At 47.7% G+C, this 11380-nt stretch overlaps 8 non-coding genes across 8 annotated transcripts; all 8 read right to left on the bottom strand.

Moving 5' to 3' along the window:
* Positions 1-521: 521 nt before the first annotated feature.
* On the bottom strand, positions 522-712 carry LOC142688600 (U2 spliceosomal RNA). The gene has a single exon (XR_012857669.1). It is a non-coding gene; the product is annotated as a U2 spliceosomal RNA (small nuclear RNA).
* Positions 713-2019: 1307 nt separating this feature from the next.
* Positions 2020-2210, bottom strand: LOC142688763 (U2 spliceosomal RNA). Its single transcript, XR_012857817.1, has one exon. It is a non-coding gene; the product is annotated as a U2 spliceosomal RNA (small nuclear RNA).
* A 1284-nt stretch (positions 2211-3494) lies between these two features.
* LOC142688598 (U2 spliceosomal RNA) lies at positions 3495-3685 on the bottom strand. Its single transcript, XR_012857667.1, has one exon. It is a non-coding gene; the product is annotated as a U2 spliceosomal RNA (small nuclear RNA).
* Positions 3686-4969: 1284 nt separating this feature from the next.
* Positions 4970-5160, bottom strand: LOC142688781 (U2 spliceosomal RNA). Its single transcript, XR_012857833.1, has one exon. It is a non-coding gene; the product is annotated as a U2 spliceosomal RNA (small nuclear RNA).
* Positions 5161-6444: 1284 nt separating this feature from the next.
* On the bottom strand, positions 6445-6635 carry LOC142688597 (U2 spliceosomal RNA). The gene has a single exon (XR_012857666.1). It is a non-coding gene; the product is annotated as a U2 spliceosomal RNA (small nuclear RNA).
* Positions 6636-7882: 1247 nt separating this feature from the next.
* Positions 7883-8073, bottom strand: LOC142688596 (U2 spliceosomal RNA). The gene has a single exon (XR_012857665.1). It is a non-coding gene; the product is annotated as a U2 spliceosomal RNA (small nuclear RNA).
* Positions 8074-9364: 1291 nt separating this feature from the next.
* Positions 9365-9555, bottom strand: LOC142688595 (U2 spliceosomal RNA). The gene has a single exon (XR_012857664.1). It is a non-coding gene; the product is annotated as a U2 spliceosomal RNA (small nuclear RNA).
* A 1280-nt stretch (positions 9556-10835) lies between these two features.
* Positions 10836-11026, bottom strand: LOC142688594 (U2 spliceosomal RNA). The gene has a single exon (XR_012857663.1). It is a non-coding gene; the product is annotated as a U2 spliceosomal RNA (small nuclear RNA).
* Positions 11027-11380: the final 354 nt, after the last annotated feature.

Below are 11380 nucleotides of genomic sequence, written 5' to 3'. Positions count from 1 at the left end.
GGCAAGCAAGGCTTTGTTGCAACTGCAATTCTTACTTCTTCTTGAAATGTAGGGACGACAGTACATTCCATCACATCCATCTAGTGTACACAGGTAGGTCCATTGTGGCGGGCAGGCGAGCGGGCGGGCTGCTTTATTGACTGTTTGCTGTTCCCCTACTCCACTATTTGACTGTTGTGCTGCATCAATCAATCAATCAATCAATCAATCAATCAATCAATCAGTGGCTGGCTCAGGTGCAGCTCTTTAACTTACCTAAAAGGGAGGGCGGAGAGAAGACAAGGAAGGTGAATGAGGTGTTCCAATGTGAAATGCCGGAAACACAGAAACACAGACGACACACAACAAGAGGTGGCAATCTATTCATTAATTGCATTTAATCAATGAGCTCATTATCACTCATGCATTGTCCAACAGGTGTTGAAATAATGGGATTAAAAGGGGAGATCCCTTCAGAAAGACAGAAACAATAGCAAAGACAAAAAACACTTTTGGAATCTGCTTTTAGTCAACACATAAGGAAAGGGTGCACCGGTCCTGGAAATACTGCAATACCAGGTCAATGCGTGGAGTGGACAGAGCAAGCTCTATTTCCATCTCCCTGTTCTAAAAATCCATTTAATATATGGTCCCCAGATAGGGGACGTATCAGATATTAAACTGATAAGAACAGATACTACACTTGATCTTAGCCAAAAGGCCGAGAAGCGATAACCCGAACGGGCCGCGCGTTGCCCGAGCCTGCCCGATACTGCTGTTCAGCCCTTGCAGCGATTCAGCCTACTTCTAGGCAATTCCATGGGGCCCTGCAGGCTCACACACTCACAGCTACACGGGAGGTGAATAAAGGCCGGAGAGGAAGCCAGACAGGATTTGCTTCTTTTGCTTGCACCACAATGCAGTGCTGAAAGAGGAGGAATCTACATAAAAACGCCTTCCTGGCAACGCCCAAATGCCCTGCTGCCATGCAGATAAACACTGGCAGCGGCAGCAAGTGCATGCCCACAGCCACCCCTTGTTCCTTCACACCTTGTATCAGCTGTAATCCAGTCCAGTCCAGTGCTGCCTGCTGAGCAGCACTGACCAACACTGCCTGGGCCCAGGCTTTTATCTCTGAGGCCCCATTATGATGTCAGAAAGCTGGCTCTGGAATCCTGAGGGCTCCACTATGACACGTGCAAAGTTCCGTCTGAACTTTATATAAGACGGTGAGGCTCAGTCAGTCACTCAGTGTTGCCTGAGAGGGCAACACTGCAACAGCCGGCCGCCAGGCTGTCTTTTTTTTGCACAGCTAGTTGCCTCCAGGAGGCCACAAGAGGGAGACAAGGGACTGCAAAATGGAAAATAGGCATCCACCAACTTTACAGACAACTTCTCCTTGCTCCTACAACCTCCATCCTTGCACAGTTTGTTATTCTTCTAGGTAACATAGTAACAAATCCAAATTGCTGCTCTCTTTGTAGGCAAGCAAGGCTTTGTTGCAACTGCAATTCTTACTTCTTCTTGAAATGTAGGGACGACAGTACATTCCATCACATCCATCTAGTGTACACAGGTAGGTCCATTGTGGCGGGCAGGCGAGCGGGCGGGCTGCTTTATTGGCTGTTTGCTGTTCCCCTACTCCACTATTTGACTGTTGTGCTGCATCAATCAATCAATCAATCAATCAATCAATCAATCAATCAATCAATCAATCAATCAATCAATCAATCAATCAATCAGTGGCTGGCTCAGGTGCAGCTCTTTAACTTACCTAAAAGGGAGGGCGGAGAGAAGACAAGGAAGGTGAATGAGGTGTTCCAATGTGAAATGCCGGAAACACAGAAACACAGACGACACACAACAAGAGGTGGCAATCTATTCATTAATTGCATTTAATCAATGAGCTCATTATCACTCATGCATTGTCCAACAGGTGTTGAAATAATGGGATTAAAAGGGGAGATCCCTTCAGAAAGACAGAAACAATAGCAAAGACAAAAAACACTTTTGGAATCTGCTTTTAGTCAACACATAAGGAAAGGGTGCACCGGTCCTGGAAATACTGCAATACCAGGTCAATGCGTGGAGTGGACAGAGCAAGCTCTATTTCCATCTCCCTGTTCTAAAAATCCATTTAATATATGGTCCCCGGATAGGGGACGTATCAGATATTAAACTGATAAGAACAGATACTACACTTGATCTTAGCCAAAAGGCCGAGAAGCGATAACCCGAACGGGCCGCGCGTTGCCCGAGCCTGCCCGATACTGCTGTTCAGCCCTTGCAGCGATTCAGCCTACTTCTAGGCAATTCCATGGGGCCCTGCAGGCTCACACACTCACAGCTACACGGGAGGTGAATAAAGGCCGGAGAGGAAGCCAGACAGGATTTGCTTCTTTTGCTTGCACCACAATGCAGTGCTGAAAGAGGAGGAATCTACATAAAAACGCCTTCCTGGCAACGCCCAAATGCCCTGCTGCCATGCAGATAAACACTGGCAGCGGCAGCAAGTGCATGCCCACAGCCACCCCTTGTTCCTTCACACCTTGTATCAGCTGTAATCCAGTCCAGTCCAGTGCTGCCTGCTGAGCAGCACTGACCAACACTGCCTGGGCCCAGGCTTTTATCTCTGAGGCCCCATTATGATGTCAGAAAGCTGGCTCTGGAATCCTGAGGGCTCCACTATGACACGTGCAAAGTTCCGTCTGAACTTTATATAAGACGGTGAGGCTCAGTCAGTCACTCAGTGTTGCCTGAGAGGGCAACACTGCAACAGCCGGCCGCCAGGCTGTCTTTTTTTTGCACAGCTAGTTGCCTCCAGGAGGCCACAAGAGGGAGACAAGGGACTGCAAAATGGAAAATAGGCATCCACCAACTTTACAGACAACTTCTCCTTGCTCCTACAACCTCCATCCTTGCACAGTTTGTTATTCTTCTAGGTAACATAGTAACAAATCCAAATTGCTGCTCTCTTTGTAGGCAAGCAAGGCTTTGTTGCAACTGCAATTCTTACTTCTTCTTGAAATGTAGGGACGACAGTACATTCCATCACATCCATCTAGTGTACACAGGTAGGTCCATTGTGGCGGGCAGGCGAGCGGGCGGGCTGCTTTATTGGCTGTTTGCTGTTCCCCTACTCCACTCCACTATTTGACTGTTGTGCTGCATCAATCAATCAATCAATCAATCAATCAATCAATCAATCAATCAATCAGTGGCTGGCTCAGGTGCAGCTCTTTAACTTACCTAAAAGGGAGGGCGGAGAGAAGACAAGGAAGGTGAATGAGGTGTTCCAATGTGAAATGCCGGAAACACAGAAACACAGACGACACACAACAAGAGGTGGCAATCTATTCATTAATTGCATTTAATCAATGAGCTCATTATCACTCATGCATTGTCCAACAGGTGTTGAAATAATGGGATTAAAAGGGGAGATCCCTTCAGAAAGACAGAAACAATAGCAAAGACAAAAAACACTTTTGGAATCTGCTTTTAGTCAACACATAAGGAAAGGGTGCACCGGTCCTGGAAATACTGCAATACCAGGTCAATGCGTGGAGTGGACAGAGCAAGCTCTATTTCCATCTCCCTGTTCTAAAAATCCATTTAATATATGGTCCCCAGATAGGGGACGTATCAGATATTAAACTGATAAGAACAGATACTACACTTGATCTTAGCCAAAAGGCCGAGAAGCGATAACCCGAACGGGCCGCGCGTTGCCCGAGCCTGCCCGATACTGCTGTTCAGCCCTTGCAGCGATTCAGCCTACTTCTAGGCAATTCCATGGGGCCCTGCAGGCTCACACACTCACAGCTACACGGGAGGTGAATAAAGGCCGGAGAGGAAGCCAGACAGGATTTGCTTCTTTTGCTTGCACCACAATGCAGTGCTGAAAGAGGAGGAATCTACATAAAAACGCCTTCCTGGCAACGCCCAAATGCCCTGCTGCCATGCAGATAAACACTGGCAGCGGCAGCAAGTGCATGCCCACAGCCACCCCTTGTTCCTTCACACCTTGTATCAGCTGTAATCCAGTCCAGTCCAGTGCTGCCTGCTGAGCAGCACTGACCAACACTGCCTGGGCCCAGGCTTTTATCTCTGAGGCCCCATTATGATGTCAGAAAGCTGGCTCTGGAATCCTGAGGGCTCCACTATGACACGTGCAAAGTTCCGTCTGAACTTTATATAAGACGGTGAGGCTCAGTCAGTCACTCAGTGTTGCCTGAGAGGGCAACACTGCAACAGCCGGCCGCCAGGCTGTCTTTTTTTTGCACAGCTAGTTGCCTCCAGGAGGCCACAAGAGGGAGACAAGGGACTGCAAAATGGAAAATAGGCATCCACCAACTTTACAGACAACTTCTCCTTGCTCCTACAACCTCCATCCTTGCACAGTTTGTTATTCTTCTAGGTAACATAGTAACAAATCCAAATTGCTGCTCTCTTTGTAGGCAAGCAAGGCTTTGTTGCAACTGCAATTCTTACTTCTTCTTGAAATGTAGGGACGACAGTACATTCCATCACATCCATCTAGTGTACACAGGTAGGTCCATTGTGGCGGGCAGGCGAGCGGGCGGGCTGCTTTATTGGCTGTTTGCTGTTCCCCTACTCCACTCCACTATTTGACTGTTGTGCTGCATCAATCAATCAATCAATCAATCAATCAATCAATCAATCAATCAATCAGTGGCTGGCTCAGGTGCAGCTCTTTAACTTACCTAAAAGGGAGGGCGGAGAGAAGACAAGGAAGGTGAATGAGGTGTTCCAATGTGAAATGCCGGAAACACAGAAACACAGACGACACACAACAAGAGGTGGCAATCTATTCATTAATTGCATTTAATCAATGAGCTCATTATCACTCATGCATTGTCCAACAGGTGTTGAAATAATGGGATTAAAAGGGGAGATCCCTTCAGAAAGACAGAAACAATAGCAAAGACAAAAAACACTTTTGGAATCTGCTTTTAGTCAACACATAAGGAAAGGGTGCACCGGTCCTGGAAATACTGCAATACCAGGTCAATGCGTGGAGTGGACAGAGCAAGCTCTATTTCCATCTCCCTGTTCTAAAAATCCATTTAATATATGGTCCCCAGATAGGGGATGTATCAGATATTAAACTGATAAGAACAGATACTACACTTGATCTTAGCCAAAAGGCCGAGAAGCGATAACCCGAACGGGCCGCGCGTTGCCCGAGCCTGCCCGATACTGCTGTTCAGCCCTTGCAGCGATTCAGCCTACTTCTAGGCAATTCCATGGGGCCCTGCAGGCTCACACACTCACAGCTACACGGGAGGTGAATAAAGGCCGGAGAGGAAGCCAGACAGGATTTGCTTCTTTTGCTTGCACCACAATGCAGTGCTGAAAGAGGAGGAATCTACATAAAAACGCCTTCCTGGCAACGCCCAAATGCCCTGCTGCCATGCAGATAAACACTGGCAGCGGCAGCAAGTGCATGCCCACAGCCACCCCTTGTTCCTTCACACCTTGTATCAGCTGTAATCCAGTCCAGTCCAGTGCTGCCTGCTGAGCAGCACTGACCAACACTGCCTGGGCCCAGGCTTTTATCTCTGAGGCCCCATTATGATGTCAGAAAGCTGGCTCTGGAATCCTGAGGGCTCCACTATGACACGTGCAAAGTTCCGTCTGAACTTTATATAAGACGGTGAGGCTCAGTCAGTCACTCAGTGTTGCCTGAGAGGGCAACACTGCAACAGCCGGCCGCCAGGCTGTCTTTTTTTTGCACAGCTAGTTGCCTCCAGGAGGCCACAAGAGGGAGACAAGGGACTGCAAAATGGAAAATAGGCATCCACCAACTTTACAGACAACTTCTCCTTGCTCCTACAACCTCCATCCTTGCACAGTTTGTTATTCTTCTAGGTAACATAGTAACAAATCCAAATTGCTGCTCTCTTTGTAGGCAAGCAAGGCTTTGTTGCAACTGCAATTCTTACTTCTTCTTGAAATGTAGGGACGACAGTACATTCCATCACATCCATCTAGTGTACACAGGTAGGTCCATTGTGGCGGGCAGGCGAGCGGGCGGGCTGCTTTATTGGCTGTTTGCTGTTCCCCTACTCCACTCCACTATTTGACTGTTGTGCTGCATCAATCAATCAATCAATCAATCAATCAATCAATCAATCAATCAATCAGTGGCTGGCTCAGGTGCAGCTCTTTAACTTACCTAAAAGGGAGGGCGGAGAGAAGACAAGGAAGGTGAATGAGGTGTTCCAATGTGAAATGCCGGAAACACAGAAACACAGACGACACACAACAAGAGGTGGCAATCTATTCATTAATTGCATTTAATCAATGAGCTCATTATCACTCATGCATTGTCCAACAGGTGTTGAAATAATGGGATTAAAAGGGGAGATCCCTTCAGAAAGACAGAAACAATAGCAAAGACAAAAAACACTTTTGGAATCTGCTTTTAGTCAACACATAAGGAAAGGGTGCACCGGTCCTGGAAATACTGCAATACCAGGTCAATGCGTGGAGTGGACAGAGCAAGCTCTATTTCCATCTCCCTGTTCTAAAAATCCATTTAATATATGGTCCCCAGATAGGGGACGTATCAGATATTAAACTGATAAGAACAGATACTACACTTGATCTTAGCCAAAAGGCCGAGAAGCGATAACCCGAACGGGCCGCGCGTTGCCCGAGCCTGCCCGATACTGCTGTTCAGCCCTTGCAGCGATTCAGCCTACTTCTAGGCAATTCCATGGGGCCCTGCAGGCTCACACACTCACAGCTACACGGGAGGTGAATAAAGGCCGGAGAGGAAGCCAGACAGGATTTGCTTCTTTTGCTTGCACCACAATGCAGTGCTGAAAGAGGAGGAATCTACATAAAAACGCCTTCCTGGCAACGCCCAAATGCCCTGCTGCCATGCAGATAAACACTGGCAGCGGCAGCAAGTGCATGCCCACAGCCACCCCTTGTTCCTTCACACCTTGTATCAGCTGTAATCCAGTCCAGTCCAGTGCTGCCTGCTGAGCAGCACTGACCAACACTGCCTGGGCCCAGGCTTTTATCTCTGAGGCCCCATTATGATGTCAGAAAGCTGGCTCTGGAATCCTGAGGGCTCCACTATGACACGTGCAAAGTTCCGTCTGAACTTTATATAAGACGGTGAGGCTCAGTCAGTCACTCAGTGTTGTGTCTTTTTTTTGCACAGCTAGTTGCCTCCAGGAGGCCACAAGAGGGAGACAAGGGACTGCAAAATGGAAAATAGGCATCCACCAACTTTACAGACAACTTCTCCTTGCTCCTACAACCTCCATCCTTGCACAGTTTGTTATTCTTCTAGGTAACATAGTAACAAATCCAAATTGCTGCTCTCTTTGTAGGCAAGCAAGGCTTTGTTGCAACTGCAATTCTTACTTCTTCTTGAAATGTAGGGACGACAGTACATTCCATCACATCCATCTAGTGTACACAGGTAGGTCCATTGTGGCGGGCAGGCGAGCGGGCGGGCTGCTTTATTGGCTGTTTGCTGTTCCCCTACTCCACTCCACTATTTGACTGTTGTGCTGCATCAATCAATCAATCAATCAATCAATCAATCAATCAATCAATCAATCAGTGGCTGGCTCAGGTGCAGCTCTTTAACTTACCTAAAAGGGAGGGCGGAGAGAAGACAAGGAAGGTGAATGAGGTGTTCCAATGTGAAATGCCGGAAACACAGAAACACAGACGACACACAACAAGAGGTGGCAATCTATTCATTAATTGCATTTAATCAATGAGCTCATTATCACTCATGCATTGTCCAACAGGTGTTGAAATAATGGGATTAAAAGGGGAGATCCCTTCAGAAAGACAGAAACAATAGCAAAGACAAAAAACACTTTTGGAATCTGCTTTTAGTCAACACATAAGGAAAGGGTGCACCGGTCCTGGAAATACTGCAATACCAGGTCAATGCGTGGAGTGGACAGAGCAAGCTCTATTTCCATCTCCCTGTTCTAAAAATCCATTTAATATATGGTCCCCAGATAGGGGACGTATCAGATATTAAACTGATAAGAACAGATACTACACTTGATCTTAGCCAAAAGGCCGAGAAGCGATAACCCGAACGGGCCGCGCGTTGCCCGAGCCTGCCCGATACTGCTGTTCAGCCCTTGCAGCGATTCAGCCTACTTCTAGGCAATTCCATGGGGCCCTGCAGGCTCACACACTCACAGCTACACGGGAGGTGAATAAAGGCCGGAGAGGAAGCCAGACAGGATTTGCTTCTTTTGCTTGCACCACAATGCAGTGCTGAAAGAGGAGGAATCTACATAAAAACGCCTTCCTGGCAACGCCCAAATGCCCTGCTGCCATGCAGATAAACACTGGCAGCGGCAGCAAGTGCATGCCCACAGCCACCCCTTGTTCCTTCACACCTTGTATCAGCTGTAATCCAGTCCAGTCCAGTGCTGCCTGCTGAGCAGCACTGACCAACACTGCCTGGGCCCAGGCTTTTATCTCTGAGGCCCCATTATGATGTCAGAAAGCTGGCTCTGGAATCCTGAGGGCTCCACTATGACACGTGCAAAGTTCCGTCTGAACTTTATATAAGACGGTGAGGCTCAGTCAGTCACTCAGTGTTGCCTGAGAGGGCAACACTGCAACAGCCGGCCGCCAGGCTGTCTTTTTTTTGCACAGCTAGTTGCCTCCAGGAGGCCACAAGAGGGAGACAAGGGACTGCAAAATGGAAAATAGGCATCCACCAACTTTACAGACAACTTCTCCTTGCTCCTACAACCTCCATCCTTGCACAGTTTGTTATTCTTCTAGGTAACATAGTAACAAATCCAAATTGCTGCTCTCTTTGTAGGCAAGCAAGGCTTTGTTGCAACTGCAATTCTTACTTCTTCTTGAAATGTAGGGACGACAGTACATTCCATCACATCCATCTAGTGTACACAGGTAGGTCCATTGTGGCGGGCAGGCGAGCGGGCGGGCTGCTTTATTGGCTGTTTGCTGTTCCCCTACTCCACTATTTGACTGTTGTGCTGCATCAATCAATCAATCAATCAATCAATCAATCAATCAATCAATCAATCAATCAATCAATCAGTGGCTGGCTCAGGTGCAGCTCTTTAACTTACCTAAAAGGGAGGGCGGAGAGAAGACAAGGAAGGTGAATGAGGTGTTCCAATGTGAAATGCCGGAAACACAGAAACACAGACGACACACAACAAGAGGTGGCAATCTATTCATTAATTGCATTTAATCAATGAGCTCATTATCACTCATGCATTGTCCAACAGGTGTTGAAATAATGGGATTAAAAGGGGAGATCCCTTCAGAAAGACAGAAACAATAGCAAAGACAAAAAACACTTTTGGAATCTGCTTTTAGTCAACACATAAGGAAAGGGTGCACCGGTCCTGGAAATACTGCAATACCAGGTCAATGCGTGGAGTGGACAGAGCAAGCTCTATTTCCATCTCCCTGTTCTAAAAATCCATTTAATATATGGTCCCCAGATAGGGGACGTATCAGATATTAAACTGATAAGAACAGATACTACACTTGATCTTAGCCAAAAGGCCGAGAAGCGATAACCCGAACGGGCCGCGCGTTGCCCGAGCCTGCCCGATACTGCTGTTCAGCCCTTGCAGCGATTCAGCCTACTTCTAGGCAATTCCATGGGGCCCTGCAGGCTCACACACTCACAGCTACACGGGAGGTGAATAAAGGCCGGAGAGGAAGCCAGACAGGATTTGCTTCTTTTGCTTGCACCACAATGCAGTGCTGAAAGAGGAGGAATCTACATAAAAACGCCTTCCTGGCAACGCCCAAATGCCCTGCTGCCATGCAGATAAACACTGGCAGCGGCAGCAAGTGCATGCCCACAGCCACCCCTTGTTCCTTCACACCTTGTATCAGCTGTAATCCAGTCCAGTCCAGTGCTGCCTGCTGAGCAGCACTGACCAACACTGCCTGGGCCCAGGCTTTTATCTCTGAGGCCCCATTATGATGTCAGAAAGCTGGCTCTGGAATCCTGAGGGCTCCACTATGAGACGTGCAAAGTTCCGTCTGAACTTTATATAAGACGGTGAGGCTCAGTCAGTCACTCAGTGTTGCCTGAGAGGGCAACACTGCAACAGCCGGCCGCCAGGCTGTCTTTTTTTTGCACAGCTAGTTGCCTCCAGGAGGCCACAAGAGGGAGACAAGGGACTGCAAAATGGAAAATAGGCATCCACCAACTTTACAGACAACTTCTCCTTGCTCCTACAACCTCCATCCTTGCACAGTTTGTTATTCTTCTAGGTAACATAGTAACAAATCCAAATTGCTGCTCTCTTTGTAGGCAAGCAAGGCTTTGTTGCAACTGCAATTCTTACTTCTTCTTGAAATGTAGGGACGACAGTACATTCCATCACATCCATCTAGTGTACACAGGTAGGTCCATTGTGGCGGGCAGGCGAGCGGGCGGGCTGCTTTATTGGCTGTTTGCTGTTCCCCTACTCCACTCCACTATTTGACTGTTGTGCTGCATCAATCAATCAATCAATCAATCAATCAATCAATCAATCAATCAGTGGCTGGCTCAGGTGCAGCTCTTTAACTTACCTAAAAGGGAGGGCGGAGAGAAGACAAGGAAGGTGAATGAGGTGTTCCAATGTGAAATGCCGGAAACACAGAAACACAGACGACACACAACAAGAGGTGGCAATCTATTCATTAATTGCATTTAATCAATGAGCTCATTATCACTCATGCATTGTCCAACAGGTGTTGAAATAATGGGATTAAAAGGGGAGATCCCTTCAGAAAGACAGAAACAATAGCAAAGACAAAAAACACTTTTGGAATCTGCTTTTAGTCAACACATAAGGAAAGGGTGCACCGGTCCTGGAAATACTGCAATACCAGGTCAATGCGTGGAGTGGACAGAGCAAGCTCTATTTCCATCTCCCTGTTCTAAAAATCCATTTAATATATGGTCCCCAGATAGGGGACGTATCAGATATTAAACTGATAAGAACAGATACTACACTTGATCTTAGCCAAAAGGCCGAGAAGCGATAACCCGAACGGGCCGCGCGTTGCCCGAGCCTGCCCGATACTGCTGTTCAGCCCTTGCAGCGATTCAGCCTACTTCTAGGCAATTCCATGGGGCCCTGCAGGCTCACACACTCACAGCTACACGGGAGGTGAATAAAGGCCGGAGAGGAAGCCAGACAGGATTTGCTTCTTTTGCTTGCACCACAATGCAGTGCTGAAAGAGGAGGAATCTACATAAAAACGCCTTCCTGGCAACGCCCAAATGCCCTGCTGCCATGCAGATAAACACTGGCAGCGGCAGCAAGTGCATGCCCACAGCCACCCCTTGTTCCTTCACACCTTGTATCAGCTGTAATCCAGTCCAGTCCAGTGCTGC

Source organism: Rhinoderma darwinii (assembly GCF_050947455.1).
Source record: "Rhinoderma darwinii isolate aRhiDar2 chromosome 5 unlocalized genomic scaffold, aRhiDar2.hap1 SUPER_5_unloc_26, whole genome shotgun sequence".
In the NCBI taxonomy this organism is placed as follows: Eukaryota; Metazoa; Chordata; class Amphibia; order Anura; family Rhinodermatidae; genus Rhinoderma; species Rhinoderma darwinii.
Note: the sequence above shows the minus strand (reverse complement) of the source record. Positions and strands in the feature narration are given on the sequence as shown.